Source organism: Pantherophis guttatus, chromosome 6, assembly GCF_059756535.1.
Source record: "Pantherophis guttatus breed Tessera chromosome 6, ASM5975653v1, whole genome shotgun sequence".
Taxonomy (NCBI): Eukaryota; Metazoa; Chordata; class Lepidosauria; order Squamata; family Colubridae; genus Pantherophis; species Pantherophis guttatus.
This window is the reverse complement of record NC_142068.1, coordinates 9,828,560-9,843,512: the sequence shown is the minus strand read 5'-3', so window position 1 is coordinate 9,843,512 and position 14,953 is coordinate 9,828,560. Positions and strand designations below refer to the sequence as shown.

The following is a 14,953-nucleotide window of genomic DNA, read 5'->3' as shown; positions in this document are numbered from 1 at the left end:
GGACTTGTTTTACTCAGCCTGGGTAGACCCTACTGGAGATACAAAGGTTAGATAGAGTATGAGCTTCTAGGTGTCATCTCTGAGGCGAACCTGACTGGGGCCATTTTAGAGGCACCAGGGTTGCCACAGTGCGAAGAAGGAATAGGGAGGGGGTACATAGTTAATGGGAGTTTGTAGTCAAAACAAAATAGCTTCCTGTGGGAACCAAGGACATTCCAAAAGGTGGCTGCGGAGAGGAGGAGTCTGGTTGCCATGCGACCAGTCAGCATCTTGATTGGACAATGTGACTGATGGTTTGGGGAAAGGGGGAAGTTTCACTTTTTAATCAGGTGAAAACTGCGAGAACTTTCAGTGTCGGTTTTCACCAGTTTGTACCCAGTGGTGGGATTCAGCCAGTTCGCACAACTTCGGGAGAACCAGTTGTTAACTTTCTGAGCAGTTTGATGAACAGGTTGTTGGAAGAAATTATTAGGGCAGAGAACCGGTTGTTAAATTATTTGAATTCCACCACTGTTTGTACCCAGTGGTGGGATTCAGCCAGTTCTGTCCGGTTCGGGAAAACTGTTAGTGGCGACTACGGTAGACCACGCCCACCCGCCCGGATGTAATGCCGTCCTATTTCACCACGTTTTGGAGGCCGTGTGGATGTGCGGAAGGTGCGCGTGCGAGAAAAGAGCATGCACGGAAGGCCGTACATGCGTGGAAGGTGGCACGTGTGAGTGAAGCTGACACGCACGCACTCACATTTGCGAACTGGTAGGGAAGGGAAGTGAATCACACCTCTGTTTGTCCCAATATGATATCTCCAATAAAATTGTTCTTTGAGGAACTTGCCTGCCTCGGAGTTCTGCTTTCTATGGAGTTATTACTTGGAACCCAGACACTAGAGTTAAGGATTGCTCATTGAGTTAATGGGTCACCACTGGATATATTTCAAGATGGTAAGAAAACTAACAACTGCTGACCAGCAGCTTAGGGATAGTAATTCAAAACTTAATGCCTGACTAGGTGGCTCAGTGGTTAAGACGCTGAGCTTGTTGATCAGAAAGGTTGGCAGTTCGGCGGTTCGAATCCCTAATACAGGTCTCCTGCATGGGCAGGGGGTTGGACTAGATGACCTCCAAGGTCCCTTCCAACTCTGTTACTGTTACTGAAAACATGGTTGTTCAGTGAATCTGGCTTCCCCATTGGCTTTCCTTGTCAGAAGGTCGCAAAAGGTGATCACGTGACCCTGGGACACTGCAACCGTCATAAGTACATGCCAGTTGCCAAGCATCCAAATTTTGATCACAGGACCACGAGGATGTTGCAACGGTTGTATTTGTGAAAAATGGTCCTAAGTTACTTTTTTCAATTCCATTGTATCTTTGAAAAGTCACTAAATGAACTGTTGTAAATTGAGGATTACCTGTATGCAGGAGTGGGTTGCTGGGGGTTCGAAGGGGTTCGGGAGAACCTCTAGCTAAGATTCTGTGCAGTTTGGAGAACCCCCAAATCCTACTCCTGGCTGGCCCCACTCACCTCACCCCGTCCCTCTCAGGAGTCCCCACGCGGCCCATTTTGGATGCAGGTAAGTGCAGGGCGTGCACAGAGGCTTGGGGAGGGTGAAAAATGGGCCTACCGGAAGTTTGGGAAGGCCAGAAACAGGCCTGTTTCTGGCCTCTGGAGGGCTTCTGGAGCCTGGGGAGGCCGTTTTTGCACTCCCAGAGGCTCGAGGAAAGCCTCTGGAGCCCGGGGAGGGCAAAAACACCCCCTCCCCACCATGGTGCAGGAGGCCAAACAGGCCATACCCACCATGGCCACGCCTACCCGGCAACCAGGCAGAGAACCCCTTGCTAAAATTTTTGAAGCCCACCCCTGCCTGTAAGTCTTCTGAATCCGGCTCTTTCAGTTAAAGAAAGGAGAATAGGAAGAACAGAAGGCTTAAGGAGAATAATTGGTTGGTCTGGGGAAAGATTAGGCACTCCATCCTTTGAGGTCAATTCTTCAGGTCCAATTCTTCAAGAGAAATTTAAAAAAAATTACCTTTGTTCTTTGTCTCTCTTCCATTTCTTTTTTTTTTTTTTTTTTTAGCAAAGTGATTTCCATATCCCACAAGAAAAAAGCTGCCCTGTAAAGCTCAGATGGGATTCCTTTCATTGGATCCCAACATGAGATGCCAAGAATTGAGGTATTTATTCTATACCTTTCATCACTCCCAGAATTGTGAAAAGGCTCATTCCAGCCTTTTATATTTTTGTGGGAACTTCAACCATTCCGGGTTTTTTTTCCCCCCCTTTTGCTTTTCAGTTTTGTTTACATGTCCTAGTTTTGTAGCTTAGATCTGGGAAGGAGACCCCCTCAGTTCTCTGAGAATATTTGTCCCTGGTGCCTTTGCTTTGTGTGTGTCTTGAGGCAGTATTTCAGCAAAGTGGAAATTCTGAGTTGCACTTTAGAGGTTTCTTAAAATTATTTGTGGGGTGGGACGGAGTGATTGTTGACTGTTGTTTGGCTTAGCTCTTTTTTTATTGCATTGTTTTCAACGGCGTTTCCTTTCCTTTCCCTGGCAAAGGGCCGCTCGAAACTTATAAAGAAGACAAAATGTAGAATCCTTTCCGTTTGAAATCTGGGACGTCCAAAGAGTTTTCTTGCAAATGCCCTGATGCGCAATAAATATTCGAATCGGTGGAGAAAGGCTGATTAATGACACTTGGCTCTAGACCAGTAGATCACTTCCTGGAGTTGTGGGTGCTTCATCGCTGGAGGTCTTCAAGAGAAGATTGGACATCGATTTTTTTCAGGATGGTCTAAGGTCTAAGGTCTAAGGATTAGAGCGGGGTGTCAAACTCATGTCATCATGGCGGCATCACATGACGTATCGGGATTTCTTTTCCCCTTCACTAAACTGGGCATGGGTGTGGCTAGTGATGACGCATCCACCCCATGAGCCGGGAGTTTTACAGCCCTAGACTAGAAGATCTTTGAGGTCCTTTCTAGCAGGGATGAAATGCTCCCAGTTCGGACCGGATCGCCTGATCCGGTAACGATGGAGGTTGGTGGTTTGGAGAACTAATAGCAAAAATCCCTGCCCCCCCCATGCCCAGCTGAGCCGCGTGATCATCAGAGGCTTTTTTTCTTTTAAATGCCTCTGACGATCCAAGCTGAGTTGCCTGATCGTCAGAGGCTTTTTTTCTTTTAAATGCCTCTGACGATCCAAGCTGAGTTGCCTGATCGTCAGAGGCTTTTAAAAGAAAAAAAGCCTCTGACGATCAGGCAACTCAGCTGGGATCGTCAGAGCCTTTTGAAAGCATTTTTTTTACAACCTCTTCGCCGAAGAGGTTGTAGGAAAAATGGTTTTAAAAGGTAAAAAAAAAAAAAATTGGCCACGCCCACCCAGTCACATTATCCCACCACTAAGCCACGCCCACAGAACCGGTAGTAACAAATTTTAGATTTCACCACTGCCTTCTAGTCCTAGGTTTCTATGTTCTATGTTCTAGAGCAGTGATGGCTAACCTTTTCCGGACCGAGTGCCCAAAGCGCACATTTGCATGCGAATGCGCGTGTATGCACCCGAACCCTCAAAATGCAATGTATGCGTGGCCCCCACACATGCGCCTCGCCCCTGCACATGTGTGTGCAGCCTCCACATGTGCCCCGCCCCATGCATGCACATGCCCCCCTGCATGTGCCCCGCCACCACACATGCACAGCAGAGACCCAATGATCAGCTGGTCGGCGGAAGGCGTGCGCGCAAGCACGGCAGAGCTGAACTGGGGTGACAGCTCACATGCCCACAGAGAGGGCGCTGTGTGCCACCTGTGGCACGCGTGCCATAGGTTCGCCATCACGGTTTTAGAGCTTCTGGTGCAATAGCCATCAGCATGGTAGGAAGAAAGAAAGATGCCTGTGAATTCAAAGATGAAACAAGGTAGGATAAATTGGGTTTGTTTCAGTGATGCTGGAAAGAGATGTATTAACGCATAACAACCAAGAGAATTTGCAGGATTTTATTTATTTATTTTATTTTTTATTTTTATTTATTTTTATATGCCACCCTTCTCCGGAGACTCAGGGCAGCTTACAATGAGTTAAGCAATAGCCTTCATACTTTTGTATATTTTATACAAAGTCAGCTTATTGCCCCCACAAACCGGGTCCTCAGGATGACACTCCTGACTGGAAAACTCCCTATTCTGATGTTCTCCCTCTTTGACTATGGACAAGATCACATTATTCCTAGAGTAAGGGGTTTATAATTTGGCGTCTTCCTAGATTAATGTCTCCTACTGGAACAGTCGGTAGGATGCATGACTAGGAGAATCCTTGCTCAGCTTGCTGAGTTGGTACACCAATTGTGCTGTTCCTGGAACTGGAGTCATGGAGTACTGCCACTTATGCCCATCATGTCATCTATTAAATAGACCATTGTAATTCACTTACTGGGGGAGCTGCCCTTGAAGTTCATCTAAGATGCTGTAGAATGTACCACCCCATCTGACATCATCATCATCATCATCATCATCATCATCATTATTATTATTATTATTATTATTATTATTATTTATTAAATTTATATCCCGCCCTTCTCCCCAAAGGGACTCAGGGCAGTGAACAGCCGAGAATTAAAATAACATACAATATAAAAGTTAAAATAATTAAAAATAAATTAAATTAAACGGCCGCCCCAATTTAAAACCCCTAGCAATACAATTAAAAAACTAACCCATAAAACCTATTCAGGCCAGGCTGGCTTGCTGAAATAAAAACATCTTCAGGGCCTTACGGAAAGTGCGGAGATCCGGAATCAGCCGTATTCCGGGAGGTAGCTTGTTCCAGAGGGCGGGTGCTCCCACAGAGAAGGCTCTCCCCCTGGGGGCCGCCAGCCGACATTGCTTGACCGACGGCACCCTGAGGAGGCCCTCTCTGTGAGAGCGTATTGGCCGGTGGGAGGCTATCGGTAGCACAAGGCGGTCTCATAAATACCCTGGCCCTAAGCCATGGAGCGCTTTAAAGGTGAGAACCAACACCTTGAAGTGCACCCGGAAGACCACCGGGAGCCAGTGCAGCTCACGCAGGAGAGGTGTTATATGGGAGCGCCATGTCGCTCCCGTGATTACCCGCGCCAGCCTTGTAATATTATTATTTTAAAACCAATATTAGGATGAAGAGTCTATTCTGATTGCAGCAGGATATATATTGGATGGATGGATGGATGGAGGGATGGATGGATGGATAGAGGGATGGCGGGATGGCGGGATGGATGGATAGCCCCTAATAGGTTCTGTCCTTGAACAAATAACATGTGTAGTTTTATCTGTCTTACTGAAAGAAGTAAGCAGTTTTCCTGGGCTAAACTCCATTATTTACCCTTTGTGCAGCTGTAGGCTGCCTCCAAGAATTTAGATCAGAGAAGACTGATCTAAAAAAAACCGGATTAATTTTATTTATATTTAAGGGTAATGATGACTAACTAATTGAACATGATTAACCTTGAGGTAGATATTTAATGATTTCCATTCTGTGGTGGTAAAAATGGTAAATTATAAATGTTTGTGGCTCTTTTTAGAGGATGCCACTGAAATCTTCCAAGAGGGTCCCTTTCATTTGGAGGAATGGGTGGCCCTGCCCACCAGATCCAGCTTTCTAATGCAGTGAGTCTGGATCGCAGATTCCTCTTGTTCCCTCTCAAAAGAACAGAATCCACAGGAATGCCCCCAAATTGTGAGTCTGATTTTTCAAGGCTGATCTTCTTAACATGGTGCGAAGGGCACTTTGGACAGGAAGAACAATTCACTCAACAGAAGATGAAATGGAAGCACTCATAATGAAGATAAGTCCTAAATACTTTTGACACGTAATGTGAAGGCAAGCATTATTGGAAGAGACTCAGATGTTTGAAAAAAAAATATCAAAGGCTGAGAAATGATCAGGTAGCTAGATTCTCTCACCAATAATCCAAGCATGAGCATAGAAGAAATTCCAGAAACTGCTACTGACAGACCTTTCAGGCAAAATGATGTCCCTCAGGTCACGAAGAATCAGAAGTGAGTGAATTATTGAACTACTACTACCCCAAAGCACATTAAACCCTCGTTTCAAAAGCTGCTTTCTTCTTCATCAGGACTACATTTGACTTCTCTGGATCAAGCTTTAATCCACTCCCATTTCCAGGCGATTCTTTTAAGACAGCAACAATTTCCTTCTTATTAGATGATACAGAGACATATTTCCGTCTGTTAGTAAAAATATAACCCGTCGCTTTGAATAATCTTGAGGTAATTGCAGCAAGGGTTTATTTATTTTTTTCCTGTTGTGTTTTGTTGAGGGACACCTATTTTCCCCACATATTTGATGACACACTCAGCAAGCGTGATCTTGATGTAGTTATAACACAATCTCTTCAGCGGGCCCTTGTGTGCACAGAAAATAGATGGAGGGGAGAAATATGAACTAAGCAACATCATATTACTAATATGCAACAATGGAACTTGTTTTGCATGGAGAAATTTAATACCACCAGACCCCAATGTATTTGCAGATAATTCTCTTTGTCTTCTTCTTGCTACCCTACCCTGATTTCATTTCTTTTTTATTAGATTCCTTTGATTAAAAATAAACTAAAATAAAAAACTAGTAGGCCGCAAGACCAATAGCATCATCATTTTCAAGAATGTCTCTGGACGCTACATCCAATTGGCATCCCTAATAAATAAAAGAAAAATTTGTTGCATCCTAATGGCTCAGTGGCTAAGACGCTGAGCTTGTCGATCGAAAGGTCGGCAGTTCAGCAGTTCGAATCCTTAGTGCCATGTAACGGGGTGAGCTCCCGTTACTTGTCCCAGCTTCTGCCAACCTAGCAGTTCGAAAGCACATAAAAAATGCAAGTAGAAAAATAGGGACCACCTTTGGTGGGAAGGTAACAGTGTTCCGTGCACTTTTGGCATTGAGTCATGCCGGCCACATGACCACAGAGATGTCTTTGGATAGCGCTGGCTCTTCGGCTTTGAAACAGAGATGAACACTGCCCCCTAGTGTCGGGAATGACTAGCACATATGTGCGAGGGGAACCTTTACCTTTTAATGTTTTATTGGGAAGTGACTCTACTTTCCTGCAAGAGAAAAGAAAAGGGTAAGGGACCAAGGAAGTGGTGGACAATTGGTCTTTGAGTACATGCATGTTTATGACTGTTACCATAGTGGCCATTCGGTACACATGCAAGCATCCTCATGGCAGACGTTTTGAAAGAGGCACATTTGTGTTTAAACGTTTAGAGACCCAGTTTGATGTAGTGGTTAAGATGCTGACCTAGAAACCAAGAGACTGGGAATTCTAATCCAACCTTAGGCATGAAAGCTGGTTGGGTGACTTAGGTCCAATCACCAAGAGACCATGAGTTCTAGTCCTGCCCTTGGCATGAAAGCCAGCTGGATGACTTTGGATCAATCACCAGGAGACAGTGGGTTCTAGTCCCACTTTAGGCATGAAAGATGGCTTAGGGCCAATCACCAGGAGACTGCAAGTTCTAGTCCCTCCTTTGGCATGAAAGCTGATTGGGTGACTTAGGACCAATCACCAGGAGACAATGAGTTATAGTCCTCTCTTGGCATGAAAGCCAGCTGGATGACTTTGGATCAATCACCAGGAGACAGTGAGTTCTACTCCCACTTTAGCAGGGGTGGGTTTCACTTACCTTTGCTACCGGTGCGCTCACATGCGCAGATTGTATTTGATAATGTCCTGGCGGGTGGGCGGAGCCTGAACCGGGGCGAACCAGTAGCAACCCACCACTGCACCTTAGGCATGACAGATCCAGTTTGGTGTAGTAGTTAAGATGCTGACCTAGAAACCAAGAGACTAGGAATTCTAGTCCATCCTTAGACATGAAAGCTGTCTGGGTGACTTTGAGCCAATCACCAAGAGACGGTGAGTTCTACTCCCACTTTAGACATGAAAGCCAGCTGGGTGACTTTGGACCAATCATCAGAAGATTTGGGGCCAGTCAGCCCAACCCACCTAGGGTAAATAGGAGGAGGAAGGAGTATTAGGTATGTTTGTCTCCTTGAGTTACTTACAGAATAATAAAAGTTGCATAAAAATCTGATAAACATACTGTCAGACTACGATGCTATCTCAAAATTAAATGAATTTCCAAACTGCCAATCTTTAAGGAAATCGTTCTTTAATTGAGCACAGCCACCGGATCATGATTCGATGCGGACAAGACTGACCTTTTGCCCCCCAATCCCTCCCTTTCCGATCCCCAAATCTCTGCTTCTCATTGGCTATCTTCCAAGTCATTTTTCAGACTTCTTTTCTCGTCATTTCTCAGGAATGTGCCCCCTCCCCTCATTTCCACGACAACCCGACTTCAAAGGGATTTAGCAGGCAAAAGTTTCAGAGTTTATCTCTCGCTCTCCTCTGGTCTCTATGCCAGCGTTGAAACGCTGACACATACAAACAAAAACAAACAAAATATGTATGTTCTCAAAATGTCAAAGACACTCACAGGTTCAAAATGTAGGCCTAACTGAGATGATCTGAAATGATACTCATCAGCTGACTTCGATGTTCTCATGGTACCTTTCATTTGCCCGCTATCTATACTGCTGAGTGGGTGCTGGCTGAGAGATGCTGAGGGACACCCTTGGATTACATCTCTTTCACATTACAATGCCACTATGACAGGAAGGTGCTGAGATTTTCTGTGCGCATATTTTTCTCCAGCATTAACACCCCCCCACCTCTATTTCACAAGACCGTAATATTATCCATGACAAAAGTTCATTTCTTTACGAAGGCTTTACTTCCCCTGCAATCAGGCTATTCTTTCAATCTGGGGGTTGATTTGCACCGTGATGGTATTTTTACATGTAAGGTTTCAAATGTCTTTGAACCCAGGGGTGAAATCCAGCAGGTTCTGACAGGTTCTGGAGAACCGGTAGCGGAAATTTTGAGTAGTTCGGAGAACCAGCAAATACCACCTCTGGCTGACCCCAGAGTGGGGTGGGAATGGGGATTTTGCAGTATCCTTCCCCTGCCATGCCCACTAAGCCACACCCACAGAACCGGTAATAAAAAAAATTGAATTTCACTACTGGAATTCTCTTACAGATGCCTGCAAGAATTTTGGTTAGAATTTATTTCATGAAAAAGTTTCTGATTTTTTTCTGTGTGTTTTCTTCCCAGAGGGCCTGACACTTTCTTTTAAATTTTGTGGTGGAGGGGAGTGCTCGGAGAGTATTATTGTGTATCAAGTAACAAGAATAGTGTTTCTGTGGTTGTTGTTATTCACACACATATCCCTTGATCAGAAACTTAACTGAAGTCTATGTTTTGCCTTCTTTTTCTTCTCCTCATCCCCACCTTTTACATTCTTCTGCAATGCATTCATTCATTCCATCTATTCTTTCTCCAGGCCTCTCCATCATCCCAGCATTAAACTGTTCTTCAGAAGCTCCATGAACATCAGCAGATTTAGGATATCGTCCCAGAGAAGCAAATCACTAATTATTAAAATCTTTTATTGTCAGATTCATTTACTTCCAGAAAATGGAAGAGATCCCAATAGGATTTCCTTTCTCTGGTGTTTAAAGAATTCATTTATTTTGCAACTTGATGTGATGGACAGACAAGGAACTGCTCTTTGCTCTGCTTTGCCCTGTATCTTTCTTTTTTTAAAAAATAATCATTTAATTAAAGATTACAATGTACGACAAGGCAAAGTAATGCAAACTAAAACAAAAAAAAAATAGAATGTGCAAAAAGAAAACAACAACAGAAAAACAATAGAAAGGAAAGAAAAATAAGTATACAGTAGATAAAGAAAAGAGAAATATATATTAAAAAGTGATTGCCTCTTTCATTAAAATATAAACAATTTTAGTAACCCAGTAACCCAAGCTGGGCTATTTTAGGCCAATCACTTTAAATTGGATATAAATAGATGATAGATTAGATTAAATTAGATTAGATTACAAAGAAAGAAAGAGAGAGAGAGAGAGAGAGAGAGAGAGAGAGAGAGAGAGAGAGAGAGAGAGTGTACCCTATGGCTATTATTAAATGTTGTACCTATGATTCTTGATGAACATATCTTTTCTTTTATGTACACTGAGAGCATATGCACCAAAGACAAATTCCTTGTGTGTCCAATCACACTTGGCCAATAACAAATTCTATTCTATTCTATTCTATTCTATTCTATTCTATTCTATTCTATTCTATTCTATTCTATTCTATTCTATTCTATTCTGATGGATGGATGGATGATGGATGGATGGATGGATGGATGGCCCATCCACTTGAATTGCCTTGATCTGGTGTAACCTTCTAGAATTTTCTAGAACCTTCTCCCAAGAGATCACTAAGAGCCCAAGATTAATGCAACATGAGCAATAACATTAGAATGTATGTCTTCCCAGTCTCTCTCTCTCTCTTTCACACATACTGTGTATAAGCCCATAAATTGAGGATCTGTCAAGGAGGCTGCCTGGAGCTGAAGATGGGAGTTACGTTTCCTTGCTTTGTCATCAGCCCAGAGTCCTGTCTCACCACAGGAACATCTGTTTCTCTTTCCTAGTCCTGTCCACAGGCTTCAGATTGCATGAAATGAAGGCCAAGATCTAGGAGAGGAGGCATAGTGAACCACAGGACCTCACTTGGATGGCTTTTTTTTTTTTCATACAGTAGGTATTGTTTTTTCTTTTAATTTAATTATCGTATGTTGCCCAGAGTCACTTTTGGTGAGACGGGAAGCTCTAGAAATTTCATTAATGAATAAATAAAATAAATAAATAAATGGCGGCTGCTATCTGAGCCCATATTCTCCATCCGAGTGGCCACCTCACAACAAGAAGAGAGCTCCATTTTGTCAGGTTTGCAGGAGGCCTCACCTCAGTGGTGAAATCCAAATTTTTTTACTACTGGTTCTGTGGGCGTGGCTTGATGGACATGGCAGGGGAAGGATACTGCAAAATCTCCATTCCCACCCCACTCCAGGGGAAGGATACTGCAAAATCCCCATTCCCACCCACACTCCAGGGGAAGGATACTGCAAAATCCCCATTCCCTCCCCACTCCTGGGGGAAGGATATTGCAAAATCTCCATTCCCACCCGACTCTGAGGCCAGCCAGAGGTGGTATTTGCCAGTTCTCTGAACTACTCAAAATTTCCGCTGCCAGTTTTCCGAACTGCTCCAAATTTCTGCTAACGGTTCTCCAGAACCTGTCAGAACCTGCTGCATTTCACCCCTGCCTCACCTCCAACAACTCCTTTCTCCTCAGGTTTCACTTCAAAGCATTTTTGAAAGTGGCAATCACTTTCAATCACTGGAGATCACCTTAATTAAAGAGAAGAATGTTTCCACATGGAAACCGTTTCTGGACTTTGTGCTCGAAATGGGGAAGCTTTGGTTTTAGGTTTTGACAACTAGATTGACTTCGTTGGTATAGAAATCAGAAATAATTAGAAATGTGAAGCCAAAAGTTGATGTAACTTTTCTTGTACTCTACTGCACTGGAAAAAAAAAAATCAAAAATCTTTTCTTTCCTGTTTTTTTTTTTTTACTTTTTGCACTTTTTCCTTCCCACTCTCTCTTTCTTGACTTTTGTTTCGATTTGTACTTTATCTCATAATAAACCTTAATAAAACTTTGTAAAGCAGAAACAGAGATTTTCCCAGAGATCATATGTCCAGTGACTCCCCTGCGTTTTAAATTGGCATTTTAAGATAAGGATCATGTCCATAGCTGATACTTGAGAGTTAGCAGTACAATCCTAGATTATATGTCTTACTATGCAAATCCTATGAACTTCAAGGAGTTTTATCCAAAAGTCCATTCTGAGCAAATTGCTTCTTCTCATCTTCCTTCTTATCCCAAAACTAGAAAATGTTATATCCCATAAATTTTTTGGCGTTTAAGAGAAATTTGAGAGTAATCATTTTGAGACAGACTTCAGTTCTCAGCATAGAATCCTTTTCCAAACTCACTTCAAAGACTTCAAATGTCTATTTAAAAAAAAAAATCCTACATGGTGTAAAACTGGTGCATAAACACAGAAATCTATAAATAAGAAAACCCATTCTTTGAATTCCATGGTGACAGTTGTATATTGGAATTACCAGTTACAGTCTGATTTTAGTTGGAGGTCCCAAGCATCAATCACCTTAAACATTACAGTGCATTGCAGTTATAAATATGGTTAATATCTATAAAACAGTACAGCAAGTTATATGACAGTGTTAACCTTTGGCTACCCTTCTGTTAGTACAGGAAAAAAAAGTGTGAGAAAAACAAATTAAAGATACAGTAAACTTTCCAATAAGTTTTTAGTTTATATAATAATAATAATAATAATAATAATAATAATAATAATAATAATAATAACCACAACACACCTGACATAACAATAGTTGAAAAGAAAAAAGTATGGTTCATTGACATTGCAATAGCTGGTGATGCACGAATTGAAGATAAGCAGCAAGAAAAAAATCACAAAATACCGGGACTTACAAATTGAAGTTGAGCAACTGTGGAAAAAGAAATCGTGTGTTGTCCCGATTGTATTTGGAGCCCTTGGAGCAATACCCAAAGGGCTACCCCGCTATTTAGAAATTCTAAAATTGCCGGACTTGAACATTTTGACTCTACAAAAAACCACCTTACTCGGAACAGCTTACATCTCCGACGATACCTTAACAGTTCCTAGGTCCTTGGTTAGGACTCGAGCTGCTGAGCTATTAACCAGCCTCAAAGGCTGTGAATCTCACTAAAGATTAACCAATAATAATAATAATAATAATGATGATGATGATGCAAACTCGGGCTGACAGCTGGTGTAACAAAGCACTGCATGGACAGTTCCTTGAGAAGATCCAAGGAAAGGTAGATAAGGAAAAGACCTGGTTATGGCTGACCAATGGAACACTGAAGAAAGAAACAGAAGGCTTGATTCTTGCAGCCCAGGAACAAACCATCAGAACGAATGCAATCAAAGCCAGAATAGAAAAATCTGCTGATGACCCCAAATGCAGACTCTGCAAAGAAGAGGATGAAACCATTGATCACATACTGAGCGGTTGCAAGACAATAGCTCAGACTGACTACAAACAACGCCATAACACAGTCGCTCAGATGGTCCACTGGAACTTGTGTCACAACTACCATCTGCCTGTAGCAAAGAACTGGTGGGATCATAAGCCTGAAAAATTGGTTGAAAATGAGCATGCAAAACTACTGTGGGACTTCCGAATACAGACTGACAAAGTTTTGGAACACAATACCCCGGATATCACGATTGTGGAGAAGAAAAGAGTGTGGATCGTTGACATTGCCATACCTGGTGACAGCAGAATCAATGAGAAACAACTTGAAAAAGTCACCAGATATCAGAACTTGAGAATCGAACTGCAGAGACATTGGCATAAACCGGTGCAGGTGGTCCCAGTGGTACTCGGCACACTGGATGCTGTGCCTAAAGACCTAGGCAAGCACTTAAAAACAATTGGCACTCACAAGATCACCATTGGTCAGCTGCAGAAGGCCACCTTACTGGGATAATCGCATAATCCGCCGATACATCACACAGTCCTAAACGCTTGGGAAGTGTTCGACTAGTGATTTGGGATACGAAATCCAGCATGGTCATCTCGTTTGCTGTGTATACTGTAATAATAATAATAATAATAATAATAATAATAATAATAATAATACAGACAGAACATCACTTGGAAGACAACATGCCAGATATCACAGTTGTCGAAAACAGAAACGTACAATTTATTGACATCACGGTACCAGGAGATGCCAGAGTCGAAGAAAAAGAACTGGAAAAAAAATCATGAAATATTGCGACCTGGCCATCGAAACTACACGGCTATGGATGAAACATGTAACAGTGACACCCATTGTCATCGGGGCACTTGGTACCATGTCCAAGAATTTTATAAGATACATCAACAAATTGCAGCTTCCTGCAATAACACCAGCGGAACTGCAAAAAACTGCGCTACTTGGAACATCGTACATCTTAAGAAGGTACTTGGTTGATACCTAGGATGCTGGCAGCAACCCGTATCAATCATTAGCACCAGTCAATGGTATTTGTGATGCATTCTGGAATGTTCAGTTGACTGAGTTTCATGTTTAATGAATAAAGTAAATAATAATTTTAAACAATAAGGTAGACTATTTCTATTCAAAATACCAATTCTGACTTCCAATAATTTATGGTAAGGCAATTTCCCCAGTTTTGTACTTGTCTTACATCAAACTGAGTTTGTGGTGTGTGTATGTATGTATGCAATACGCTGAGTGGGAGGGGCAGGTATGGCGGGAGCAGGGGGCCGCATCATGTGGTGGGGGCACGCGCTCGCTATCTCCGAGCGATTGCGTGCCCCGGTCCCCTTAGCTCTTCCCGTTCCTCAGGCTGCTTAGAGTCTCAGGGCCCGAGTTTCCGGCTGATGTTGTGTAATGCCAGGTCCGTAGTAAATAAAGCCCCCCTCATTTGTGATCTTATTCAGGAGGGGGGAGCGGACCTGGCAGGTATTACAGAGACCTGGTTGGGCCATGAGGGGGGGGTTCCCCTCGTGGAGATGTGCCCATCAGGCTTCCGTGCATTTCATCAGCCGAGAGCTCAGGGCAGGGGCGGGGGGGTGGCGGTCATTATAAGAGAGGGTCTTGATCCGAGGGAGACCACTGTGCCTCAGATAGCCGGATGTGAGTCCCTTTTCGTGAAGTGGGGTCGTGGGGTGCAGATGGGTCTGTTGATCACGTACCTGGCTCCCTGCCACGTGGCGACGACCCTGCCCGAACTCCTCAATGTTATAGCCGAGGTGGCGGCTGATACCCCCAGACTTCTGGTCATGGGGGATTTCAACTTGCCATCCATTGGTGAAACTTCTGAGGTAGCTCGGGAGTTCATGGCTTCCATGACGGCCATGGACCTGACCCAAGTAATTCACGGCCCTACTCA

At 43.3% G+C, this 14,953-nt stretch overlaps 2 long non-coding RNA genes and 1 pseudogene across 2 annotated transcripts in view; 1 reads left to right on the top strand and 2 right to left on the bottom strand.

Moving 5' to 3' along the window:
* The window catches only part of LOC148113036 (uncharacterized), a 38,780-nt gene that overhangs the window by 4,703 nt on the left and 19,124 nt on the right, over nt 1-14,953 (bottom strand). The window lies entirely within an intron of this gene.
* Nucleotides 6,471-9,726, bottom strand: LOC148113038 (uncharacterized). The gene is made up of 2 exons (XR_015728562.1): nt 7,674-9,726; nt 6,471-7,091 (listed from the first exon to the last, which is right to left on the bottom strand). It is a non-coding gene; the product is annotated as an uncharacterized LOC148113038 (long non-coding RNA).
* On the top strand, nt 12,787-13,628 carry LOC148113037 (uncharacterized; annotated as a pseudogene).